At 42.3% G+C, this 27,095-nt stretch overlaps 1 long non-coding RNA gene across 1 annotated transcript; it reads right to left on the reverse strand.

Annotated features, from left to right (window-relative positions):
• Positions 1-861: 861 nt before the first annotated feature.
• LOC145343481 (uncharacterized) lies at positions 862-13,769 on the reverse strand. Its single transcript, XR_013886712.1, has 3 exons — positions 13,465-13,769; positions 3,915-4,059; positions 862-1,440 (listed from the first exon to the last, which is right to left on the reverse strand). It is a non-coding gene; the product is annotated as an uncharacterized LOC145343481 (long non-coding RNA).
• Between the last annotated feature and the right edge of the window lie 13,326 nt (positions 13,770-27,095).

Here is a 27,095-nt window from a genome sequence, read left to right on the forward strand (position 1 = left end):
CCTTAATGTCTCCTTCTTCGGCTGTATGTCAATTGCTGCCCCATCACTCTCCTGTGAAGTGTGTTGGAAGGTTGTAATGTATTATAAAGATGCTATACAAATTCAAGTTGTTTTTAAATAATGTATATACTTTCCCTGTTGCAGCGAAAATGTGCATTATTTTAAATTATGCATCCGTTACCTTCCAATCTCAGTACTAAGTGTTAACTGCTTCCAAAGAGTGATCCCCAACTTTTCATAGTGTGCCATGCACTTCAGTGTAAATGGATTGTGCAAAAATGAAAAGTAAAATGGTCAGCCTGCAGCAAAGTACCTTTTCTTCTCAAAGAATTCAGTGTCCCTTTTATTCTAAAACAACAAAGCCAATAACTGCTACAGGCAACAATATCAATTGAACTGCATTGCAATATGCAAACCATTCCAGTGAAGGAAACCAGAAAGACCAAATGACAAACTCATCGGCTGAAATATATCCCACTAAGTATGAACATGTGGCTGCTTCTTACAAAAAGGTCACGTAACAAGAATTTTAAAAGCAAAATATTGTGGATGCTAGAAATCCGAACTAAAAACATAAAATGCTGGATAAACTCAGCAGGTCAGGCAGCATCTGCGGAGAGAGGAACGCAGTTAACGTTTTGAGTCCATACGATCCTTCTCAGTAGAAGGGACATATGGGCCAGGAAACAGTGCAGATGAGGAGCAAAGCATGGGAAGGTCTGTTGGCCTCAGGCGGGATTTTATAGTTTCGGGATAAGCGAGGCTGTAAAATACTCAAAGTATCAACTGTGTTCTTCTCTCCACAGATGCTGCCAGACCTGCTGAGTTTATCCAGCATTTTTTGCTTTTAAGCAGTCTTTTAACTGATTTAACTGAACTAAAGCCAAAACATGCCAGTTTTTTTTCAGAAATGTGTTCACATTTTTCCATAGTTCTTTTTATTCTTTCACTGGCGTGCCAATACCAATTGTTAATTTTTTGTTTCACAAAAAAGGTTTATTTTTAAGTGGAACGGTAATGGTCATGTCACGCAACCATTTCCCGAAACCTCTGTTTTGAAATTGCTACCAAACTCAACAAGGGAAAATATCAAGTAAGAGAAACACTGACTGAATATTAATTGCAATTGCAGCTAACACTGGGGAAGGTTTTAAAAATTGGAAAATATTGCATGCTGATTTAGAACGATGATATCCATGTTTCTAAGGCAGTGGTTTGTTATTTTTTATGAAATTCAATTTTTAGCCCTGGTTTACTAGCGTGAAGGTCAATTGTCTTAAGAGGAGCTGCAGAAATTCCACTCATCACACTCCATGTAGAATTTCCAGTGTTGATCCATAAGGTGACACGGCAGGAATTCTTCATTTCTTATGAGGAGAATCTCACGAAGCTGCAGAAAGGTGCTGCTGGATTTCTGTTTCGAAGCCTTGGGAATGGGTTCTGCATAGGTTTAAATAAAAAATATTTACACCTACAATCTGGTTTGAAAGGTAACAGAAGTCAAAGGTGTGGAAATCACATAGATAAATAATGATTCTTTAAACTACAAATAACCACATTTCTCCTATATGCTTTGTTACACTCGTTAGTGCAATCACATCCTTTCTGTAATGTAGTGACCAGAACTGTAGCACCCTAGCTGTGGCCCACCTACTGTTGTATACATTTTGAGCATATCCTTTCTGCGCTTATATTCTCTGGGCTGGATATTCTTTCTGGGGTCGGGATCCTGATGTCAGGGTCAAATGATTATATGATTATGGGTGGTACGGTAGCACAGTGGTTGGCACTGCTGCTTCACAGCACCAAGGACCTGGGCTCAATTCCAGCCTCGGGTCACCGTCTGTGTGGAGTTTGCACATTCTCCCCATGTCTGTGTGGGTTTCCTCCGGGTGCTCCGGTTTCCTCCCACAGTCCAAATATGTGCAGATTAGATTGATTGGCCATGCTAAATTGCTGCTTAATGTCAGGGGAATAGGAGTGTGAATATGTGGGATTACAGGGATAGGACTCGACCTGGGTGGGATTTTGTTGGTGCAGGCTCAATGGGCCAAATGGCCTCTTCAGCACCATAGATTCTATGATCAGATGCATTTGCAACAGGGAGATTGGTGAGCATAAAGTCAAGTAGGATTTTCCTTCTTGTTGGTTCTCTCACTGCCTGTCACAGGCCCAGTCTGGCACATATTGTTGTAGGGTGGTGGGTACAGTTCAGTTATTTGAAAAAGTCTTCTTAGTCAAATGCAAGTTAACTGAAGGTCTTTCTGTCTCTTAAAACTATACAGTAAAGAGTACAAGCTAAAAGCTATCTCCACGCTGGCCAGTACACATGGCTCTGTCCAATCCTTAACTGAGCCTGAGTATGGGTCATATGGTCTCTTGAATCACTGTGTGGGGCAGCATTGTACTCAGTTCCACTTTAACCCTCTTAAACTACACATATATCCTTCAGGACTTGGCAGCTCGGTCAGTCGTGGCACTTAATCCATTATGGTGATGTTGCCCCTCTATAGTTCTGTGTGCTTGCTACCTGCAGTGCTTCATTCCGGTGGTGTTTAACATGGAGTGGTACTGATTCATCATTCGAGGGAGGGTAGTCGGTGCTAATCAGCAGATTTTCTCGCCCATGTAAGTTGATGCCATGAGACTTCATAGGTTCTGAAGTCAAGGTTGAGGATGCCAAAAGCAACACCCTCCTGACTGTATCCCCTGTTCTACCACCTCTGGAGGGTCTGCTCTGCCAATGGAACAGGAAATAGCCAGAGATGGTGATGGTGTTGTCTGAAGCATTGGCTAGAATATATGATTCGGTTAGTATGATTATGTCAGGCTAGTGCTTGACTAATCTGTGTGACAGCTCTCCCTACAGGGCAGTCCTTTTTGACTTTCTGGCACAGCTTGGTAAAACTGAGTGGCTTGCTAAACCATTACAAGGAGGAGTTACATGTTAACCACATTGGGTGGATTTGGAGTCACATGTAGGCTACAACAGGTAAAGTGAGCAGATTTCCTTCATTTCAGGATATTAGTGAACCAGATGTGTTTTATGACAATGTGGTACTATCATTATCACCATTACCAAACCTAACTTTTAAAAAAATTCCATTTTTATTAAGTAAAATTGAATTCCATCAGCTGCCATGGTAGAACCTGAATCTATATCCACCTGAACCCAGAGAATTAGCTTGCGCCTCAGAATTACTAATTCTGTAACATTACCACCACAATACACCACAACATTGTTCCCTCTTTAGCAATGCTGTCAGTTGTGCTATCTCACTGAAGCAATGCTAAAGGCATATCAATGATGGGTGAAGAATGTAGATTTGGAATCCATCAGACTTTTCATTTGAATTGTTGCAGTTATTGTTAATGTACTCTCATTTGGATGATTGTGAACTTTTCTGTCCACATCAGGAATATTGGAAAGGGACTTTAATCTAAGTCAGTTTTTCTCAAGAAACGAGGTTAATGAGAAAAAATAAACATAGAATCCGTACAGTGCAGAAGAAGGCTGTTCAGCCCATCGAGGCTACACTGACAACAACCCCACCCAGGCCCTATCCCCGTAATCTCAAACATTTACCCTGCTAATCCCCCTGATACTATGGGGGAAATTTAACATGGTCAATGTTAAACATGGTCAGGAAACTGAGGCACCCAGATGAAACCCACGCAGACATGGGAAGAACTTGCAGACTCCGCACAGACAGTGATCTAAGGCAAGAGTTGAACCCGGGTCCCTGGTGCTGTGAGACAGCAGTGCTAACCACTGTGCTACCATGCCGCCCAGAGAGAACAAAAGGTTTTCTAACGTATTAAGGTAAAAAAAATGAAACCTATCAACTGGAAGATAAGTCAAAATAACAGCTTTGAATAAGTTATTTGCTGTTTGCTTATTCATATACACCAACCTCTGGAAATTCCGTATTGTAGGGACATTGAGGATGCTTTAGCTGTTAATGTAGTTGATTGTGAAATAGGCTGTGTATCTGGAGGCTTGGACGATGATTTAATTATCGAACAGTACTCCGAAAGTTCTTTTTGTCTGTATGTAACCTGAAAAGTAAAAAAATTCATGCAACACATCACTTTGAAATGAATAAGCTTCTTTTCCCTGCAATGATCTCCAACCTTCACATGAACAAAATGACCATGTTTTTGTAACTCAGAGAAAAATAATCCAGATGTGGTTATGCATAATTTTTTTGAGGATCCAAACAATTCCAATCAAGGGAAATGAGCGAAGAAAACTGTCCAGTGAGAAGGCATCTTCAACATTAACGCTTTTACAATTCCTAGGCAGTTAAATTATTGCTTACAATCAATATTTCATTTATTCGACTGAGCAGAATGCAAAAGTTTTGAAACTTGGCAAAACAATGATCTGAGAAAGCCAATTTCACTGACCAAGACTTGGGTGCATTGGGATCAATTTTAACTGAGAGCAGCTCCTGGATAGGCAACAGCAGAATCATAGAATCCTTATAGTCCAAAAGGAGGCCCTATTGAGCCTGAACCGACAACAGTCCCACCCAGGCCCTATCCCCATTACCCCATGTATTTACCCTGCTAATCTCTATTACACTGAGGGAGCATTTAGCATGACCAATGCACCTAACCCGCACATCTTTGGAGTGTGGGAGGAAATTGGAGCACCCGGACGAAGCTCATGCAGACACGGAGAGCAAGTGTAAACTGTACACAGGCAGTCACTCAAGGCCCGAATTGAACCACTGCGCCACTGTGCCCACCGAAGGGCATGTGGAACACCTAAATTTCAGGCTTGAGGCTTTTTTAATTCCTGGGCCTCATATAAATGTTATCAATCAATGTTCCATCCGGATTTAAGAAGGTACAAAGTGACCAGGTAGGTGATCATATGGTCCCCCGGTTAGTGATGTGAAAGTACATCAATGAAAGAAGCTCCCACCTACTGTAGGGGGTATCCCATCTGCCTGGAAAACCCTGCAGGTTAAAATCAGAAACCGTCATAAACTGAATGGGTAAGTGACATGTTCATTTTTAACTGCCCACCATCTGGTTTCTGCAGTGACAGGTAGGATTAAATTCAAACTAGCAAGTCTTTTACTTTGATCTTTTGGCAGCTATCTAAGCAACCCTTTGACTTTGAAATATGATGCGTTGCGAATTTTTCAACTGCCTATTTTTTAAGTACATTGAAGGATAAGCCAAGGCTATTCCTTGACTATAGTTGACCAAATGATCACAGTAATTTTGCTCGCTGTAGTTTGTATTCCTAAATTACCTTGCTCCATGCAAATTTCTTGCTGACTGGTATTTGGTCTCCCAAAAGCACTTTTATCCAATGCACGGGATTGCGATGAATCACTCCATCTTTACTTCTAATTAAACCAGAAGCCAGTAATTCAGCTTTATAACAAGTTCCCTACAGATGAGGAGCAAACATTTCTCATTATCTGGAAGTTCTATTAAAACAAAACAAAACACAAATATACTGATCCGTGACCCTCACTAACTTTTACAGATGCACCATAGAAAGCATTTTTTCTGCTTGTATCACAGCTTGGTATGACTCCTGCTCTGCCCAAGACCACAAGAAACTACAAAATGTCATGAATGTAGCCCAATCCATCACCCAAACCAGCCTCCCATCCATTAATTCTGTCTACACTTCCCACTGCCTTGGCAAAGCATAATCAAGGACGTCACGCACCCTGGACATTCTCTCTTACGCCTTCTTTCGTCGGGAAAAAGATAGAAAAATCTGGGGACATATAGAACATAGAACACTACAGCACAAACAGGCCTTTCGGCCCACAAGATGAGCCAATCATATCCATACCTACCAGGCCATAGAACTATCTGTAACTCCCAATCCCATTAAATCCCATGTACTCACCCAGAAGTCTTTTAAAAGACCCCAGCGAGTTCGCCTCTACCACCACCGACGGCAGCCGATTCCACTCACTTACCACCCTCTGAGTGAAAAACTTACCCCTAACATCTCCTCTGTACTTGCTCCCCAGCATCTTAAACTTGTGTCCTCTCGTAGCAGCCATTTTAGCCCGGGGAAATAGCCTCCGAGAATCCACCCTATCTATTCCTCTCAACATTTTATAAACCTCTATCAGGTCGCCTCTCAACCTTCGTCTCTCCAGGGAGAAGAGTCCCAGCTCCCTCAACCCATCTTCATAAGACATGCTGCCCAATCCAGGCAACATCCTTGTAAATCTCCTCTGCACCCTCTCAATAGCTTCCACATCCTTCCTGTAGTGAGGCGACCAGAACTGCGCACAGTACTCCAAGTGGGGTCTGACAAGGGTCTTATAAAGTTGTGGCATTACCTCCTGACTCCTAAACTCAATCCCTCGATTAATGAAGGCCAGTAACCATACGCCTTCTTGACCACATCCTCCACCTGCAAGGCTGATTTAAGAGTCCTATGGACCCGGACCCCAAGGTCCTTCTGTTCCTCAACACTGCTAAGACTCCTACCCTTGATATTGTACTCCATCATCCCATTGGTCCTGCCAAAATGGACCACTACACATTTATCCATGTTGAAGTCCATCTGCCACTTCTCCGCCCAGTCTTGCATCCTATCTATGTCACGCTGCAACTTCTGACATTCTTCCAGATTAGCCACAACACCACCAACCTTCATATCATCGGCGAACTTACTAACCCATCCCTCCACTTCCTCATCCAGATCATTTATGAAAATGACAAACAGCAAGGGTCCTAGAACAGATCCCTGGGGCACTCCACTGGTGACCGATCTCCATGCAGAAAAAGACCCATCCACAACCACTCTCTGCCTTCTGCAGGCAAGCCGGTTCTGGATCCACAAGGCCAAAGCCCCTTGGATCCCATGCCCTCTCACTTTCTCAAGAAGTCTTGCAAGGGGGACCTTATCAAATGCCTTGCTGAAGTCCATGTAAACCACATCCACCGCTCTTCCTTCGTCAATGTGTTCAGTCACATTTTCAAAGAACTCAACTAGGCTCGTAAGGCACGACCTGCCCTTGACAAAGCCGTGCTGACTATTTCTGATCATACTAAACTTCTCTAAATGCTCATAAATCCTGTCCCTCAGAATCCTCTCCATCAACTTACCAACCGCTGAGGTTAGACTCACCGGTCGGTAATTTCCCAGGCTATCCCTGTTCCCTTTCTTGAAAATAGGAACCACATCCGCAATCCTCCAATCCTCCAGAACCTCTCCCGTCTCTATCGATGACGCAAAGATCATCGCCAGGGGCTCTGCAATCACTTCCCTCACCACCCACAGTAACCTGGGGTACATCCCATCGGGTCCCAGCGATTTATCTATCTTGATAGAATTTAAAAGTTCCAACACATCCTCTTTCTTAACGTCCACATACTCAATCTTTTCAGTCCGCCACAAACCTGTAGTACAATCTCCCAGATCACTTTCCACTGTGAATACCGAGGCAAAGTACTCATTATGCACCTCTGCTGTTTCTTCCGGTTCCACACAGACCTTTCCCCCTTCACCTTTTATAGGTCCTATCCCTTCACTTCTCATCCTTTTACTCTTCACATATTTGTAGAACGCCTTGGGGTTCTCCTTAATCTTACCCTCCATGGCCTTCTCATGATCCCTTCTGGCTCTCCTAATTTCCTTTTTAAGCTCCTTTCTACAAGCCTTATACTCCTCTAGATCCTTAACATCTCCTAGCTCTCTGACACGTATCAACAGACTCAAGAATAGCTTCTCTCCTGCTGCCATCAGACTTTTAAGTGGACCTATCTTTCTATACACCCCTAGCTATGACTGTAACACTATATTCTGTAGCCTCTTGTTTCCTTTGCTATGTACGGTATGCTTTGTCTATATAGCATGCAAGTAACAATATTTTTCATTGTATACTAATACACACGACAATAATAAATCAAATCAAATTCAAATCAAAATTTAATCACTGTGCATGGTTGTGGAATTAGACACATCTTGTACTTCTTCCTAAATGGTAGCCAAGTAAAGCATATGGCATGCATTTTACTTCTGGAAAGAAATTATGAACAATTGGTTTTTTTCAGACTGCAATGGGACCCCATGGGTATTAGCTCCTTTCAATGGGGCCCCATGGATATTAGTACCATTGCTTTTCTTGTTATATATAAATGACCAGGGTTTGGTATCGCAATAACAATTTAAAAATTTATAGGTAATACAAGATTTGGCAATGCTGTGAATAGCAAGGTGGATAATAGCAGACTTCAGAAAAACATAGACAGACTGGTGAAGTAAACAAACAGAATTTAATGCAGGTAAATGCAAAGTGATGTATTTCAGGAGGAACAACATAAAGAGGAGGTAGCACAGTCTTGTATAATCTAAATGAGGGGCTGCAACAGTTTAAATTTCAAACAGTGGTTGGCAGTTAACTGTTGGTCACCATCAACTATGCGTTCTCCATGGCAATACCTCTACCACTCAGAGCCGACTTATCAATGAATCAGCACTCTCTTCTCATAGAGTGCAAAGTTGTTGATCCGCTGAAATTAGTATTCTTGTCCTGCTGAGTGCAAGATGAAAAACTTTGAGAAAATAGTTTTTTCTGCAATACTCATGTTCTGTACTAGCAAACCACAAATCACATGATTGGGCCTCAACTGGAGCATTTTGTACAATTCTGAGAGCTACATTTTAGGAAGGAGCTGAAAGCCTTGCGGAGGTTAAAAGGGGAATTTACCAAGTTTACACCAGGGATGAAGCGCTTTGTTATGTGGAGAGACTGGCAAAGGCCATTGTTCACGTTAGACCAAAGAAGTTTAAAGGGAAACTTGGTGGAGGCATTCAAAATTATGAGGAGTTTTGATGGAGCAAGTAGGGTTCAACTGTTTACATTGGTCAAATTGGTCGCTACCCCAGTGTCATAGAGTTAAAATGATTTGCAAAAAAATCAAATGGAAATCAGAAATTTTTTCATAAAGGTTTTGAACATTAAAAATTATCTGCTCCCAGAAAGTAAGCAATGTGGGTTCTTATTTGAGAGGATATAGATGTGAGGCGTGATTTTACCACCCCTCCCACCACAGTAATCGGAATGGATGAGGGGCAGACCATGGAAAGGTCCATTGACCTCAATTTAGGGATGAGCTGAAATAGGGATGAAGTGAAATAGTTTTAAAACAGAGAGCACCAGTGGGAGCGAAATGTGCATGTGCCAACATATTATTGGGCATAAAGACATCAGGTCATACTCTAAGGTTCACAATGCCAGTCTAGGGTAATACACTTAGCATACAGGCCTGGAAATAGAGTCCACCAAGATAATCAGCTGGTTATACTCATTAAAAAAGCAATTGGCTGCCGTAATACATGCAAAATGGAATAAAACATTTTCAGAATGGGATTTACACCAACTGTATTTCTTACTATTTTCATTAGGCAGACTATAATAGTGGATTGCCTGAGGGAAGAGTTACATCTTGGTTGCTCATTATTCTTTGATCACTGGAAGGGCTTCATGGAAGTAGTTGTATACTGACTTAAATTCATGATTTAAGAACCTCAGACATCAGCAGAGAGATGTTAAAGAGGCCAGGGTGCTTCTTTAAATTACAGACCGTGATCTCAATCAGGGTCATGGCCGACAAATCCAATGCCAAATATCCTGCCCTATTGCTATCACTGAATGAGATACTCTCAGTCTGCGGCTCACATCCTGCCCAGCACCCAACTGACATCTTATTCTGCGTCTGTGGGAGGTGGACTCAGGGGTGTGAGTACCAGCCATCTCTGGGTCAGCCAGTCCTATGGCGGCAGCATGCATTATTCAACCCCATGAGAATTTTATTAACAGAGAGTGGTGAGATTGTAGAATGCATTACTGAACTTAGTGGTTGAAGCAGACATTATGTCAACATTTAAGAATATTTTCAATAGGTAATTGAAGGAAAGTGAAATAATAGGATATGGGAAGACAACAGGTATATGGGATTAAAAAAGCTACTCGTGGAAGATAAATAGCAATTGGTGAGGCCAAATGGCTTGCGTCCATGCTCGAATTTCAAAACAATCCTAAGATCTTGTTTTGAATTATTTGGCTACTTTGAAGATGATGATGAAACTTCTTGTCCCTTCATTAGAAATCATAAAAGTACTACTGTGCTGATGGAGGCTTTTAAGCCCATCGAGTCTGCACCGACAACAATCCCACTTAGGCCCTACCCCCACATATTTACCTCACTAATCCCTCTGGCCTACACATCCTGGGACTCTAAGGGGCAATTTAGCATGGCGAATGCACCTTACCCGCACATCTCTGGCCTGTGAGAGGAAACCGGAACACCTGGAGGAAACCCACACAAACATGGGGAGAATGTGCAAATTCCTCACAGACAGTGACCCGAGCTGGGAATCGAACCCGGGTCCCTGGAGATGTGAAGTAGCAGTGCTAACCACTGTACCACTGTGTTGCTCCAATGGTAAACTATAATTGGTAAATTCATTGGTAAATTCATTTTTGTAAAAAGGACCATTTCAATTCTAAGGAATCAGTGCAAGAAAATTCTGAAGCAATATACAATGCTCAGACTTGCTGCACTGTGTAAACGCCAGCAGAAATGAATACAGTCTATGTTCAAACATGGGATGTGGAAATACTGCCAATAAAAGCTATTTATTTGTTTAATTACAACTTTTTTTGACACATATAAAATTCTTCAGAGCTGGTCTCACCCCGCTGGCAGAGGGAGAGCAGCTCCATGGAATTTCCTGGCCTTTGAGGGTTTGTATCCAGAATTGGGGGGGAGTTGAGCCAAGACCTTAAAAATTAATTTTTTTTCCAGTGGATTCAGTGCATACGTCTGGTCAAATATTTTCTTCCAGACACACAAACCCACAAAGTAAATTTTCAGCTTGCTATAGTGTACACAACCTATTTGTACCAAGGAAGGAGAAGTTGCGCAGACCAGGGTGAAAGAGAGGTGAATTAGACACATGAAAGGTTTAAAACTGACAAAGAGGAGTTATTAGACAGGCTGCCTGTACTTAAAAATTAATAACGCATCAGATATCTAAATCCAAGGATGCTCAGGGATGTGAATTTATGGAGGAACAGGCCATAATTTTCCAGTCTTCCTTAGACTCAGACTGGTTCTATGCATGAGAAATTTCAGGTAAGATGATAGATTGACAAGGTTGGGACTGTTCTCCTGGGAGAGAAGAAGGCGAAGAGAAGATTTGATGGAGAGATGTTCAAAAGCATGAGGGTGCTGGACAGGGTAGATAGGGGGAAACTGTTCCCGCTCTTAGAAGGTTCAAGAGTGAGAAGGCTCAGTTTTAAACTAATTTGCAAAAGAAGTAAATGTGATGTTTTTTTCACAGGAGTGGTTTGAGTCTGGAACGCACTGCCTGATAGTGAATACAGGTTCAAAAGAAGAGGGCATTAAGTGGTTATTTGAATATAAACAATTGCAGGGGTTTGGGGAAAAGTCAGGATAATGGTACTAAGCCATGATGCTCAGTTGGAGAGTTGGTGCAGACATGATAGGCCAAATGGCCTCCTTCTGCACCATAGTAATTCCGTGATTCTGTGGTGGCCGAAGATTGGAGAATTGCTAATGTTATACTTTTGTTCAAAAAACGGTATAAAGATAATCCCAGCAACAGAGAAGTGTGAAGCGATTTATTGTGGTAGAAAGAATGTGGAGAGACAATATAAAACAAAAGGTTAAATTCTAAAATGGGTGCAGGAGCAGAGGGACCTATGTGTATACGTGCATAAATCATTGATGATTTCAGGACAAGTTTAAAGCATGGTTAATAAAGCATTCAGAATCCTAGGTGTTATGAATAGAGGCATAGAGTATAAGAGCAAGGATATTAAATTTGTAGAGATCTGATGACGGGTCATCCTAACTCGAAACATTGGTTCTGTTCTCTCTCCACTGATGCTGTCAGACCTGCTGAGATCTGAGATTTTCCAGCATTTTCCGTTTTTGTGCAGCGCACAGGTTCAGCCTCAGGTGAAATAGTCTGATGAGTTCTGAGCCTCACAATTTTGGAAGGATATGAAGGCATTAGAGAGAGTGCAGAAAAGATTTACGAGAATGGTTCCAGTGATGTAGATGGATTGGAGAAGTTGGAACTATTTTACTTGAAGGAGGAAAGAGTTAATCAAAATTATGAGGGTCTGAACAAAGTAGATAGGAGAAAAACTGTTCCCTCTGGTGTGAGGATCAAGAACAAAAGAAAACAGAGTTAAGGTAATTGGCAAAAGAAGTATTGGCAACATGAGGAAAAATATTTTCACACAATGAGTGGTTAGGATTTGGAATGCATTGCCTGAATGTGTGGTGAAGCAACGCATTCGTGAGGGAATTGGATTGTTATCTGAAAAAGTTATAAAACACTAGTTAGGCTCCAGCTGGAGTTTTGTGTACGGTTCTGGTCACCACATTACAGAAAGGAAACAATTGCTCTGGCGGGACTGTAGAGGAGATTTACCAGAATGTTGCCAGGGCTTGAAAATTGCAGATACGACGAGAGATTGGGAGCCTAGGCTTGTTTTCCTTAGTAAGAACACTCACAACATTAGGTTAAAGTCCAACAGGTTTATTTGGAATCACAAGCTTTCGGAATGCTGCTCCTTCCTCAGGTCTGACCTGAGGAAGGAGCAGCGCTCCAAAAGCTCATGATTCCAAATAAACTTGTTGAACTTTAACCTGATGTTGTGAGGCTTCTTACCATGCGTCCACCCCAGTCCACCGTCGGCATCTCCACATCATATTTTCCTTAGAACAGAGGGGGCTAAGGGGTGACCTAATTGATGTGTACAAAATTATGAGGGATGTAGAGAGTGCAAACAGGAAAGACTTGTTTCCCCTGGCTGAGCAGTCAATTAGCGGGGGCACAGATTTAAGATGTTTGGTAGAATGATTAAGGGAGAAGAGGAGAAATATTTTCACCCTGAGGCTGGTCTGGAATTCATGGCCTAAATCGGTAGTTGAGGCTGAAACACTCAATTCATTTAAAATGTACCCGAATCTTCATCTGAAATGCTGTAATGGCAAGGTTCCAGGTCGGGTGCTGGAAAATGGGATTAAAATGAGCAGCTAGTTTCCTTTTTCTCTTGTTTTGGCTGGTGCAGACACACTGGGCTGAATGGCCCATTTTGCACTGTAACACTTAGAGGTTGTAAAAGGAAGAATATTCAGGGCCACAGGGAGGAAGGCCTGAGAATAGGTGAATTGCTCCTTTGGAGACACAGCACAGACAGAATAGGCCAAAAGGCCTCCTCCTGTGCTGAACCATTCTTTGATTCTGTGAATACTTTACCTAACAAAGATCTATCAAGCCTTTTAAGGAAAGAGTTCCATATTTCCACTTCTGAAATTTCCCACCAGGCAGGGGAATAGTCAATGTCTTTGCAAGCTATTTATGAGAGGAACACTTTACACCAAAATCACTTTCTGCCACAGTGTTGTATTGCTTTAATGTTGTACCTGCAGTCTGACTTCCAGAACATCTTTTCCTGGCTGAATCAATCCATGATTGATTAGATCTATTAAATGTAGCAGTTTTCTCTGTCCACTTCCTTTATCCTCTGGAAGAAATTCTGAATCATGTTGCCTCCCAGACGGAGTAGAAGCACTCACCAGGCTGGTATCTTCACTGTTCCTGCTAACCTGATTAGCATTTACCTGCATTGTGCCCTGGTTGTTTGGGTGAACAACATTTAACATAAGCTGGGATATGCCACTCGATCCTATTGTGTTAAACTGTAACGTCTGCTGTCGATTCCCACTCCATTGTGATGTACTTGGCAAGAGAATGCGCTGATGGCTAGACTTCTGTTGTAATATTTTGGGTTGAGCAACATGTGATATGTGCATACTGTCCTTTGGCAGAAATATTATTGTGGGTGTAGCAGCTGATGTCAATTGACTACTTTGATTGTTATGGCCGGTTCCTATCAGATCAGTGTTGGTGACTTCCTTGTGATCAGCACTGGATTTTTCAGTGTTCAACACTGTATAACCATCATTTGTTTCTAAATTATTTTCTGGATTATTTGTGGATTGTGTAGCATTCAAGAGATCATTCTGGCCATTGCTACTGCACGCTGTTGAATCTATGATGTCAGTCTGTCTTGCATCTAATGTTTCCGTTTGAACATGCGATATGTCTGCAGGACGTGGCTGTGAAACATTTGCTTCTCCTTGGCTTGGGACAGATTTAGAAGGACTTCCTGTACACATATTGCTGTTGCTACTTGTGCCATTAAGTTGGCAAGCGGTAACAGATCTTTCATTGCTACATCCAGCTGTATTTTCCTGAAGAATATCCTGTCTATTTGCATCCTGACTGGCAGCAAAACCCATCTTGTCCTGACTCAAACTACTATGTTTCTGTATGTGTTCGCATGCTTCTCCAGAGGTCTCACTGGCAGCGCCAACTCTCAGTTCCTTGCTCTGATTCCAAACCTGTGCCTCATTTGAATTGCCGCTTGTCCTGGTGCTGCTCTCAACAGAAGAAGTTAAACTTTCAGTCGGCTTTGCTGAGTTATTTTTCTGCATCTGTTGCCATTTTAATTTGTATTCTTGCAACTTCTGATCTAATGCTCTGCGCTTCTGGAGCAGATTTAGAAATCCCCTTTGTCGAGAGACCAGAGCTGTTACTTGTTTCTGTAAGGTACCCTGTCTGAATGATCCTGGAGAAACCCTGTCAAATAAAAATGGGGAAAAGTTGATACTTCTTCTATGTGGGATGTAGTTCTTGACAAATGGCAGCATGCATCTTAGAACAAATTACTTTATTTGCACTTATTCTGTCAGAGTTCCTTTTACTTCTTTTTTGAGTTAGTTGATTTTAATTTACCACAGCCCTATGACAGACTTCATTCCAAATAAACTCAAAGAATTAGTAGATAAGTGTCAATTATTTGATGCTGACTCATGTCAAGTAGAATAGGTCAGTCGAGGTGATGTGGTTGCCTTGAGTGTTATTCCTTCCAACATTTAAGTTCTAAAACATAACCTTTAGCAAACCAAATAGTAATTGAACAGATTGTGGTCCAGCAAAGTCACGCATCGACTAAGTTTTGGAAACCTCTCCATTCAAAAAAAAAAGTTTAGATTCAGTTTTTAATACCTTACAGAGTTTACAATATAAGATCGGTGTGCATACCACAATGACCTATGCAGTGTAACATTAATGTACCTTGAAGAGATGGTTTTTGTCTAAGTCATGTTATCTGCATTTGTAAGGAGATCTTTCTGGCTTCAGTTGTTTTCTCATTATGCTGCCAGCTTGACTAGAAATGTCCTTTTTCTGCTTAAACAGAGGTTTGTTTATTTTCACTGGAATGTTTACAACTCTGCATTGTTAAGAGAAAAACTGGTTGGCAGGTCAGGTGATAGGAGTTTTTTTTTCATTTTCAGTTTGGAGTTAGGTTTGGGTTTTAGTTTTAGAAGGGACTGCAAGCTGAGTAGAAATCTCTCCCTGGTTTTGGAAATTCTGCAGGTTAGCAGAAAGCCTTCCTGAAGTAGAAAAGTTGTTGGCTTGACCAGAGTCTACCTGGGGTTCTGGGAAGCTGTTCTGACTTCAAACTGGTCTGGGTGTGTCAAGATAGCTACTAGAACTTACAAGACTAAGAGTTTTCAATTCTCCAATGAAAGGACTCAATTCCAGTATCATGTGAGCATTAGACTTTGCTGTGTTTCTAACTGACAGAAGTTATTGCTAATTTTCTTATTATACATGTTAACAATATTCTTAAATAAACTTTGTTTGATAAAAACTCCCTAGTGGGTCATTTGAATCATGCCTGAAGTGAAACCTGTCATGATTATCCTAGCCAAATTCAAGATGCAAAACTTATGATCCAGGTGTTTTCCATACAACACTTTGGAGTTTCTGGCTTGAACCATAACTGTAAAGACCCATGCCATGCATCAGTACGACTGGGGTTCTCCCATATTGTTATCTAATACAGACCATGCTAAAAAGTTACCTGACTGAGAAATATATCAGTACATCACACAAACTAACATGTCAGAGAGTTATAGAGGAAATAAATGTATTGGATCCGAATGGGAAAAAAACACGCTTCACTTCACATTAATGACAATTCACATTAAAGTGCACCTGATGATATGTAATGTCTCAAGTAATAAAAATAAATTTAACCTTAAGAATGAATGGGAATTAGGCAAATTATGTTAAGAGGTGGGATTTAAAAACTGCCATGATAGGAGACAAACAGTAACTGAGTTCTGTGACTGGGAAACAATGAGCAATAGGACACGGTGGCAGCTAAATGGCAGTACCTGATGTACTGTCATTTCTTCAGATGTTGCTTTGGCAGTATTAAGGAGATCACATACCTGATTGGAAGTTACCATGATGTTAAAAAAGATGATTTTGAAACTTTTTAAAAATTGGAGGAAGAGGAATGTTTTTACATACAAGACCATCAAAAATATGATTGCTGGGCCATCCTAGACTGTTCTTTGACTGAGAACTGGAACCGATTAGGCTACAAGATCCTTCGGCATACTAATTATGCCCTTGGTTCAATAATGTGACAGAAATTTAGGCTCTACTAGGAACCTCAGACAGCACAAATGGAGCAAAGCTGACTGCAACTGGCAACATTGTCTACCAATTTTCCAATCAGGTACAAAATCAGAAAGGTACTGGGCTGAAGATGGCAATGGAGGTGGGACCGGGCCTCAGAAACATCAGCAACAGGCAGCACAACAATTTCAAGGCAACCAGGAACTTAACAGCAGCAGTGTAATCCCTCCAACTTAGAAACCATGTGGAAAGGGGATCATGGACCTCAGGAGGCTAGAAAGGTGAGTGGCAAAACCCTGGCAGGTGCCTAGCCTCACACTGATTTTCCTAGCATTCTTTTGCACAATCCTCCTAAGAGCAACACACCTTGCAATCTCATCTGAACAACCAACACTTACAGTCACCCTCATCCTATTGCCTTCTGACACATATATCTCAGAGAACCCTCTATGATATCAATACAATAAGTTTCTAATACTCATAACTCTCTGCTTTCCCTCCATGCCATGGTGAAACTGGCAACATGGATATGCAGCTTAAGGCGAGTAAAGTGCAAGACAGATGAACTGACTTTCAAGCAATTGGCAATTACCCATTAAGTAGTGAGGGCACACTTTGAGAAGGTGTTCACCTGGCCATGGTTTCAGCCATCCAATTTCACTGTTCAAAGTCTCCCCAGTCTGTCAGTTTCACTGAAGAAGCACTCTTCCCTGTGTATTCATCTGGTTGACCTTGGTGAGTTACTGACAGTTTAGTAAATAGGTTCTCTGGCAGTTAAAGCCAGGACGTTGGTTAAAACAGCAGCTAATGACTTATTTACATATGATGATTAGTTACCCAGTAGCTCTGGGTGCAGACCCACCCAGGTGAAAACAGGAAATAGACATGATCCCGGTTCATGAACCTTTTTAATGGGCTTAATACTGCGTACACAACCTCACCTACCTCCCCTTTCCCTGTTAAAACTCCCCCTTATCTGTTTGACTATTAATACAGTAAGAAGTCTCACAACACCAGATTAAAGTCCAATAGGGTTATTTGGTAGCACAAGCCACTAGCTTTCAGAGCACTGCTCCTTCATCAGGTGAGTGGGATTTCAGTTCACAAACAGGGTATATAAAGACACAAACTCAATTTACAAAATAATGGTTGGAATGCGAATCTTTACAGGTAATCAAGTCTTAAAGGTACGGACAATGTGAGCGGAGAGAGGGTTAAGCACAGGTTAAAGAGATGTATATTGTCTCCAGCCAGGACAGCTAGTGAGATTTTGCAAGCCCAGGCAAGTTGTGGGGGTTACACATAGTGTGACATGAACCAAAGATCCCGGTTGAGGCCGTCCTCATGTGTGTGGAACTTGGCTATCAGTCTCTGCTCAGCGACTCTGCATTGTCGTGTGTCTTGAAGACCGCCTTGGAGAACGCTTACCCGTAGATCAGAGGCCAAATGCCCGTGACCACTGAAGTGTTCCCCAGCAGGAAGAGAACACTCTTGCCTGATGATTGTCAAGCGGTGTTCATTCATCCATTGTCATAGCGTCTGCATTGTCTCCCCAATGTACCATGCCTTGGGACATCTTTTCCTGCAGCATATCAGGTAGACAACATTGACCGAGTTGCAAGTGTATGCACTGTGTACCTGGTGGATGGTGTTCTCACATGAGATGATGGCATCCATGTCAATGATCCAGCACGTCTTGCAGAGGTTGCTGCGGCAGGGTTGTGTGGTGTCATGCTCACTGTTCTCCTGAAGGCTGGGTAGTTTTCTGTGGACAATGGGCTGTTTGAGCTTGTGCAGTTGTTTGACGGCAAGACAAGGGGTGTGGGAATGGCTTTGGCAAGATGTTCATCTTCATCAATGACGTGTTGAAGACTCCACAGAAGATGTTGTAGCTTCTCCGCTCCGGGGGAGTACTGGACAATGAAGGTTACTCTGTCTGCCACGTCTTCTGAGGAGGTTGGTGTGGTTTTTCACTGTGGTGCATCGGAATTGTCGATCGATGAGTTGTGCGCCATATCCTGTTCTTATGAGGGCATCTTTCAGCGTTTGGAGGTGTCTGTTGTGATCCCCCTCATCTGAGCAGATCCTGTGTATATAGAGGGCTTGTCTGTAGGGGATGGCTTCTTTAATGCATTTAGGTTGGAAGCTGGAGAAATGGAGCATTGTGAGGTTATCCGTGAGCTTGCGGTACAGTGAAGTGCTGAGGTGACCGTCCTTAATTGAGATGCATGTGTCCAAGAACGCAATCGATTCTGGAGAATAGTCCCTGTTGAGTCTGATGGTGGGATGTCATCACATAGTTGTTTCAATGATTGTTCAAAGATTCATCAGCTGCACTCACAAGACAGCCCTGAACATCACCCAAGCACAACGCAACAGCATTCGCACACTCAAGACCAACCACAACATTGTCAACAAATCAGCAGATCATCATATTGAATAGAACAGATTACTGCAAAGAAATGAACCGACAACTGAATAACGAGGAACGCTAAAGACAGTTACCCGCTGATCCGACCAAAAGAACACACCTGTCAACTCAACAGACTGATCAAGACATTTGATCCGGACCTTCAGAGCACCTTCCGTGCGCTCATCCCACATACTCCTCACGATGGAGATCTATACTGCCTCCCAAAGATATGCAAGGCAAACACATCCAGCCATCCCATCATATCCGGCAATGGGACCCTGTGCGAGAACCTCTCCAGCTAGTCGAGGGCATCCTGAAACTCATTGTACAAAGAACCTCCCGCTTTTGTCATGACACTACAGACTTCCTACAGAAACTCAGCACACATGGAGCAGATGAACCAGGAGCACTCCTCGTCACATTGGATGTCTCAGCGCTCTACACCAGCATCCCCCACAACGATGGCATTGCTGCAACTGCCACAGTACTCAATACCAACAACTGCCAATCTCCAGATACAATTTTACAGCTCATCCACTTCATCCTGGACCATAATGTTTTCACCTTCAGCAAACAATTCTTCATCCAGATACACGGAGCAGCCATGAGGACCAAATTCGCACCTCAATATGCCAACATCTTGATGCACAGGTACGAGCAAGACCTCTTCACTGCACAGGATCTTCAACCGATGCTATATACTAGGTTCATCGATGACATCTTCTTCCTTTGGACTCATGGTGAATAATCACAGAAACAATTATATGATGACATCAACAAGTTCTATCCCATCATCAGACTCAACATGGACTACTCTCCTGAATCAACTGCATTCTTAGACACAGGCATCTCCTTGACCGTCCTTGATTCATCTCCATCAAGGACGGTCACCTCAGCACTTCACCATACCGCAAGCCAACGGATAACCTCATGATGCTCCAATTCTCCAGCTTCCACTCTGAAAACATTGAAGAAGCCATCCCCTAAGAACAAGCCCTTCATATACAAAGGATCTGCTCAGATGAGGAGGATCGCATCAGACACCTCGAGATGCTGAAAGATGCCCCCACAAGAACAGGATATGGCACTCGACTCATCGATCAACAGTTTCAATGCGTCACAGTGAAAAACTGCACCGACCTCCTCAGAAGATAAACACGAGACATGGTGGACAGAGTACCACTCATCATTGAGTACTTCCCTGGAGCGGAGAAGCTATGACATCTTTTCCGGAGCCTTCAGCGTGTCATTGATGAAGACGAACATCTTGCCAAGACCATCGCCACACCCCTTGTCTTGCCTTCAACCACACAACCTCAAACAGACCATTGTCTGCAACAAACTACCCAACCTTCAGGAGAACAGTGAGCACGAGACTAGCAAATCCTGCTACAGCAACCTCTGCAAGACATGCCAGATCATCAACACGGATGCCATCAGTTCATGTGAGAACACCATCCACCAGGTACACGGTGTATACACTTGCAACTAGGCCAACCTGTCTACCTGATACACTGCAGGGAAGGATGTCCCGAGGCATGGTACATTGGGGAGACCATGCAGACGCTATGATACTGGATGAATGAACACCGCTCGACAATCATCAGGCAAGAGTGTTCTCTTCCGGTTGGCAAACACTTCAGCAGTCACGAGCATTCGGCCTCTGATCTTCGGGTAAGCGTTCTCCAAGGCGGCCTTCATAACACTCGACAATGCAGCGTTGCTCAGCAGAGACTGATAGCCAAGTTCTGCACACGTGAGGACGGCCTCAACCGAGATCTTGGTTTCATGTCACACTATCTGTAACGCCCACAACTTGCTTGGGCTTGCAAAATCTCACTAACTGTCCTGGCTGGAGACAATACACATTTCTTTAACCTGTGCTTAACCCTCTCTCCACTCACATTGTCTGCACTTTTAAGACTTAATTACCTGTAAAGACTCACATTCCAACCACCACTTTGTAAATTGAGTTTGTGTCTTTATATACCCTGTTTGTGAACTGAAATCCCACTCATCTGATGAAGGGGCAGTGCTCTGAAAGCAAGCGGCTTCTGCTACCAAAGAAACCCATGGACTTTAACCTGGTGTTGTGAGACTTCTTACTGTATTTACCCCAGTCCAAAGCTGGCATCTCCACATCATGATTATTAATACCCTCAGGTCCTGAGAATTCTATCCATTTTAGACAGTAAACAATAAAATGCGAGCACTCGCTGAATTCTTTCAGGTGAAAATTGTATTCTACTTATGTGCACAATATGCTATTTGGAAACTGGCTAACATTTCAGTCCTTGTTGGTGTTAATATAATTTTTTTCACAGTCGGTATTTTATGCTGTTGTTTACAGTTTGTATTACTAAACATTAGGAGACTGACAGATCTGAGAGCTGTCAGCGGGAAGAAAATGTTGGTGAAAATATTGATTTTTAAAATAATAGCTTAGAAAATGGAATTATATACAGGGTAGAAGCAAAATATAATTATATTACTGGAGAAAGAATAGAAGTGATATACTTGCCTCCAATTTCGTTTGAAAATCCAGCATGTTCATTTGAAATGTAATTTGCTCCCTGTAAGTGCTTTTTCTTGCAGCTATTTACCCTTTCCAGTGCATTAGCAATGCACAATGGTATCTTTTCATGCACAAGATAACAAATTTATAATTTAATCATGTTATCAAACAATAAGATGTGTTTATTGGATAGTTTTACACCAATTATAACCTTTGATGTGTTGAACCAGCTCCATTCCATCTTAGAGAGTCATATAGCAATATAGCACAGAAACAGGCCCTTCGGCCCAACCAGTCCATGCTGACCATCGTGCCCTCCTAGCTAGTCCCAATTGCCCGTGTTTGGCCTGTATCTCTCTAATACTTTCCCATCCATGTACTTATCCAAATGCTTTTTAAATGTTGCTATTGTAATGTTGCTATCTTACCACCAATATTTATTTTTCATTCTTATCACTTTTTTATGTTAGCCATTAAACTCCACAAGAAAATGAATATTAGCATTTCTGGTGCAGAGGTTTGCAAGATCGCAATATGAATCAGGCACCCACGCATAGTCAGCGCACCTAATAAAATGGACAGGAGGCACATTGGTGTACTCTGGAACAGATGATATGTGATTCATAAAATCTATCATCATATTTTTAGTGTATTTAGTTCTATAGTTTGTGTCTTACCGAAATTTTTTAACAAGATCTTCCTTTTCAGCTTTATGTTTTTGAAGTATTTCATTTAGAACTTTCTGCACTTGTGACAATTCCAGTTCAAACTGAGCTGTTCAAAGAAAAACATACTGGATTAGATTATTCAATGTGATGGAATCTATATTACATTTAGCTGACATGTATCTATTCTATGTCATTTGATAAGAACCCCATTAAAAGTGTTCAACTTTATCAATTCATTTTGATATAGAATTGAAATGCTGGATTAGTAATTTCATAATCTGTCCCCAAAAAATCCAAGAATGATTGCAAACAGGAAAGTTTTCAAACCAGTTGAAAAGGAAAGCCGAGTAAATATTGGTAATCTGTCCTGCCGATCACTGACAAGCTAGGGGACTATTTCTCAGAGGCACACAGTATTGTCCTTGGCAGTTGTTAGCTCCAAGTATACTCACAGTATACCACACTTCAGTATAGCACATTTGACGCATAATTATTCAGCCACTGAAACAATGGCACACCAATGCCCTGTTTCCACCCCAAGAGGCACATACTAGCATCAGCCATACTTTGCAGTGCAACTGGAATAAAAGTAAAGTAAATAAGTAAAATGCCATTAAATGTCCAAGTTGTTAGATGCACCATAGTTGGAGGTGGTCATTGCCTGGAATTTCATTGGCACAAATGTTACTTGCCACTTATTAAACCCAGGCTGAAACTTGTTCAGGTCTTGCTGTATGCAGCATAGACAACTTCCTTACCTGAGGAATCGTGAATATAATTTCTGAACACCATGCAATTATGAGTAAAAGGCCCACTTCTAAACCTATAATGGAAGGAAGATTGTTGGTACCACACCTGGTCAAATGCTGCCTTGATGTCAGGATATAATCACTCTTACCCATTTGTGGAATTCAGTTCTGTTGTTCATTTTTGGACAGGGGCTGAAATGAGATTTGGAGCTGAGTGGTCTTTTCAGATAGTAGAAATAGAAATCTTACAGTGTAGAAGGAGGCCATTCGGCCCATCGAGTCAGCACCAATAATAATCCCACCCAGGCCTTTTCCCCATAACACTACATATTTACCCTGCCAAGCCCTAATCTACGCATCCCAGGACAGTAAGGGGCAATTTACCATGGCTAACATCTTTGGACAGTGGGAGGAAACCGCAGCACCCGGATGAAACCCACCCAGACACGGGGAAAACGTACAAACTCCACACAAAGTAAAAGTTAAGGTTTATTTATTAATCACAAGTAAGGCTTACATTGACATTGCAATGAAGTTACTATGAATTCCCCTAGTCGCCACACTCTGGCTTCTCTCAGGCCAATGCACCTAACCAGCACGTCTTTCAGACTGTGGGGGGAAACTGGAGCACCCGGAGGAAACCCACACAGACACGGGAAGAACGTACAAACTTGACGCAGACAGTGACCTAAGCCGGGAATCAAACCCAGGTCCCTGGCTCTGTGAGGCAGCAGAGGTAACCAGTGTGCCACCGTCGTTGAAAAGCGAACAGGGGTCCCTAACTAAGTCCTGAACACTCGAAAACTGTCACAATCAAAACCAGCTGCAGATGTGACAGAAATAATGCAAGAAACCTGATAAAACGGTATTAAGTTCGAAATCTTTTTAAAGGTGGATGCTGAACATATCATCGATGTCGCAATCTTTTTAACTGACAACTCAATGACTTTGTAGTGCAGAGAAGGTTCACTAGGTTGGTTCCTGGGATGAAGGAGCAGTCTTATCGTGAAAGGTTGAGCAGGTTGGCCTGTTGCACATGGGAGTTGAGAAGAATGTGAGGTGATTTTATTGAAACATGGAAGATTCTGAGGGGCTTGATAAGGTAGATACTGAGAGAATGTTTCCTTTGTGGGAGTTAACAAGAACTAGAGAGCATGGTTTCAAAATATGGGGTCTCTCAATTAAGACAGCGGTGAGGAGAAATTCTTTCTCTCGGAGAGTTGTTGATCTGGAGGAAGGAGGCAATTGGAGAGTTTAGTTAAGGCCACATTCATCAGCTGTGCTCTTGTGTCTGACAGCTCTGTTAGAGCTCTTTGAGGGGGTAATAAAGAATTAGATAAAGGAGAATCAGTGGACATGATTTATTTTGATTTCCAGAAGGCCTTTGACAAGGTGTCGCATAGGAGACTGTTAAATAAGTTAAGTGCCCATGGTGTTAAGGGTAAGATCCTGGCATGGACAGAGGATTGGCTGACTGGCAGAAGGCAGAGAATGGAGATAAAGGGGTCTTTCTCAGGATGGCAGCTGGTGGCTAGTGGTGTGCCTCAGGGGTCAGTGCTGGGATCACAACTTTTCATAATATATATTAACGATTTGGAGGAAGGAACTGAAGACACTGTTACTAAGTTTGTAGATGACACAAAGATATGTAGAGTGACAGTTAGTATTGAGGAAGCAGGGGGCTGCAGAAGGACTTGGACATCTTAGGACACTGGGCAAAGATGTGGCAAATGGAATACAAAGTTGAAAAGTGTGAGGTTAAGCACTTTTGTAGGAGGAATGGAGGCATAGACTATTACCTAAATGGGAAAATGTTTAGGAAATCAGAAACACAAAGGGACTTGGGAGTCTTTGTTCAAGATTCTCTTAAGGTTAACATGTAGGTTCAGTCGGCAGTTAGGAAGGCAAATGTAATGTTAGCATTCATGTCGCGAGAGCTAGAATATAAGAGCAGGGATGTACTTCAGAGGCTGTATAATGCTCTCGTCAGATCCCATTTGGAGTATCGCGAACAGTTTTGGGCCCCATATCTAAGGAAGGTTGAGCTGGCCTTGGAAAGGGGCCAGAGGAGGTTCACAAGAATGAAGCCTGGAATGAAGAGTCTGTCATATGAGGAATGGCTGAGGACTCTGGGTCCGTACTCATTGGAGTTTAGAAGAATGAGGGGGGATCTTATTGAAACTTACAGGATACTGCGAGGCCTGGATAGAGTGGAGTGGAGAGGACATTTCCACTAGTAGGAAAAGCTAGAACCAGAAGGCACAACCTCAGGCTAAAGGGACAAGCCTTTAAAACAGAGATGTGGAGGAATTTTTTTCAGTCAGAAAGCAGTGAATCTGTGGAACTCTTTGCTGCAGAAGGCTGTGGAGGCCACATCATTGAGTGTCTTTAAGACAGAGATAGATAGGTTCTTGATTAATAATGGGATCAGGGGTTATAGGGAAAAGGCAGGAGAATGGGGATGAGAAAAATATCAGCCATGATTGAATGGTGGAGCGGATTCAATGGACCGAGTGGCCTAATTCTGCTCCTACGTCTTGTGGTCTTATTGAATGGCAGAGCAGGTTCAAGGAACCTCCAAAGCAGGTCTACTCCTGATCATACTCCTGATCATTAATTTCTATGTTTGCATGGTGAGATTATTATACTTCTTTTGGCATTGCCTTGCCAAAAATGCCGAGCAGTCAAAATCATCGCTACACTTTCAGATTAAGAAAAATGGGATAGGAAGATCAATCTTAGGATAATTATGAGGAACAGATCTCTATGCAAAGGATGATCAACAGCTGAAATGGATTATTAGAAAAGGTGGCTGAAACCAGAACATTGACTGAATTTATTTGAACATAGCTGAACACGGAAGGAAATTGGTATTCCTGGACAACGAGAGCTGAAAGTCATGTTCATTTAAACCTGCCTTGTGATATGGTGAAATTTTTTATACTTGAATGACAAATAGTGAACACTGGAGTCCAAAACATCTGTGATCCTGGTGGAACGATGGAAGGGAGAAATGGAGTTTGGATCAACCATGTTTTCATTCCATTTACACTAACCAGGAAATTGTGCTCAGGAAGGGGACACTTTGGCCATTTGTTCGGGTGTCACAAACCACCCAGGCAATTCTGATATAAGTGCCTGATAGGCCTAATAGGATTTAAATTTGATGAGGCTCATTCTGAGCCAAGGGAAGTGCCTAAAAGTAAGCTATCCACAGCTGTCTGTGTGGAGTTTGTACATTCTCCCTGTGTCTGTGTGGGTTTCCTCCAGGTGCTCCAGTTCCCTCCCACTATCCAAAGATGTGCGAGTTAGGCGGATTGGCCATGCTAAACTGCCCTTTAGTGTCGGGGGACTAGCGAGGGTAAGTGCATAGGGTTACGGAGATAGGGTTTGGGTGAGATTGTGGTCGGTGCAGACTTGATGGGCTGAATGGCTTCTTTCTGCACTGTAGGATTCTATGATTTTATGATTCTATAATTCACAGGGATCAATTACAATTCCCAAAGGAATTGATAGTCATTGCAGCAATATTCCAGAGTGGCAGTCCAGTTGAGAAATTTGAAAAGATTCCTGCTGACTCAAGCTAATCCAACTCTGCCTCTCTTACAGTGGGTGCGGCTCTATACTGCAGAGCCTCCACGGACCAGTTGCGCAAATACTGGTGCTGGCACTTAACCCTATTATTTAAATGACCTTGCCCCCCGGGATTGAGATTTTATCACTAGAATGTTACACTGACTGAAGGAAGTTGCAACCACTGCACTTGTGATAAGTGTCACAAAACTTGTTCCCCACGAAACCTTTCCAGTTATTTTTCTTTCTGCTCTAAAGAATGCAGTACCTTTTGTAGCAGAAAATCAAAGTGCACATTCACAATCAGAAATTCCTCTTAATAATCTCAAGCAAAGGGAAATAAATCAAATTCCAGCTGCAGGTTACAGGGACTCCAATTCAATAATTAACAATTACGTGCATTTACTTGGTCATAATAAACATTCCAAATATTGTTACGCTGCGTTACCTCCACACCTGACCTTGAAAACCGTGGCAAATTTCTTGAGTCACTTTTTTGTTGCTGGTGAGGATGCTGGGGCTGGGCGAGAGTGGAGGGATGGTGGAGGAGCAATGCAATGGTTAATTGGAGAATCAAACGTTTCGGGCACTCCTGTGTTTGTTTTTGCTTGCAATATGTCAACAGTCTTAGTTAGGC

Source organism: Carcharhinus amblyrhynchos, chromosome 5 (genome assembly GCF_965287045.1).
Source record: "Carcharhinus amblyrhynchos chromosome 5, sCarAmb.v2.hapA, whole genome shotgun sequence".
NCBI lineage: Eukaryota > Metazoa > Chordata > Chondrichthyes > Carcharhiniformes > Carcharhinidae > Carcharhinus > Carcharhinus amblyrhynchos.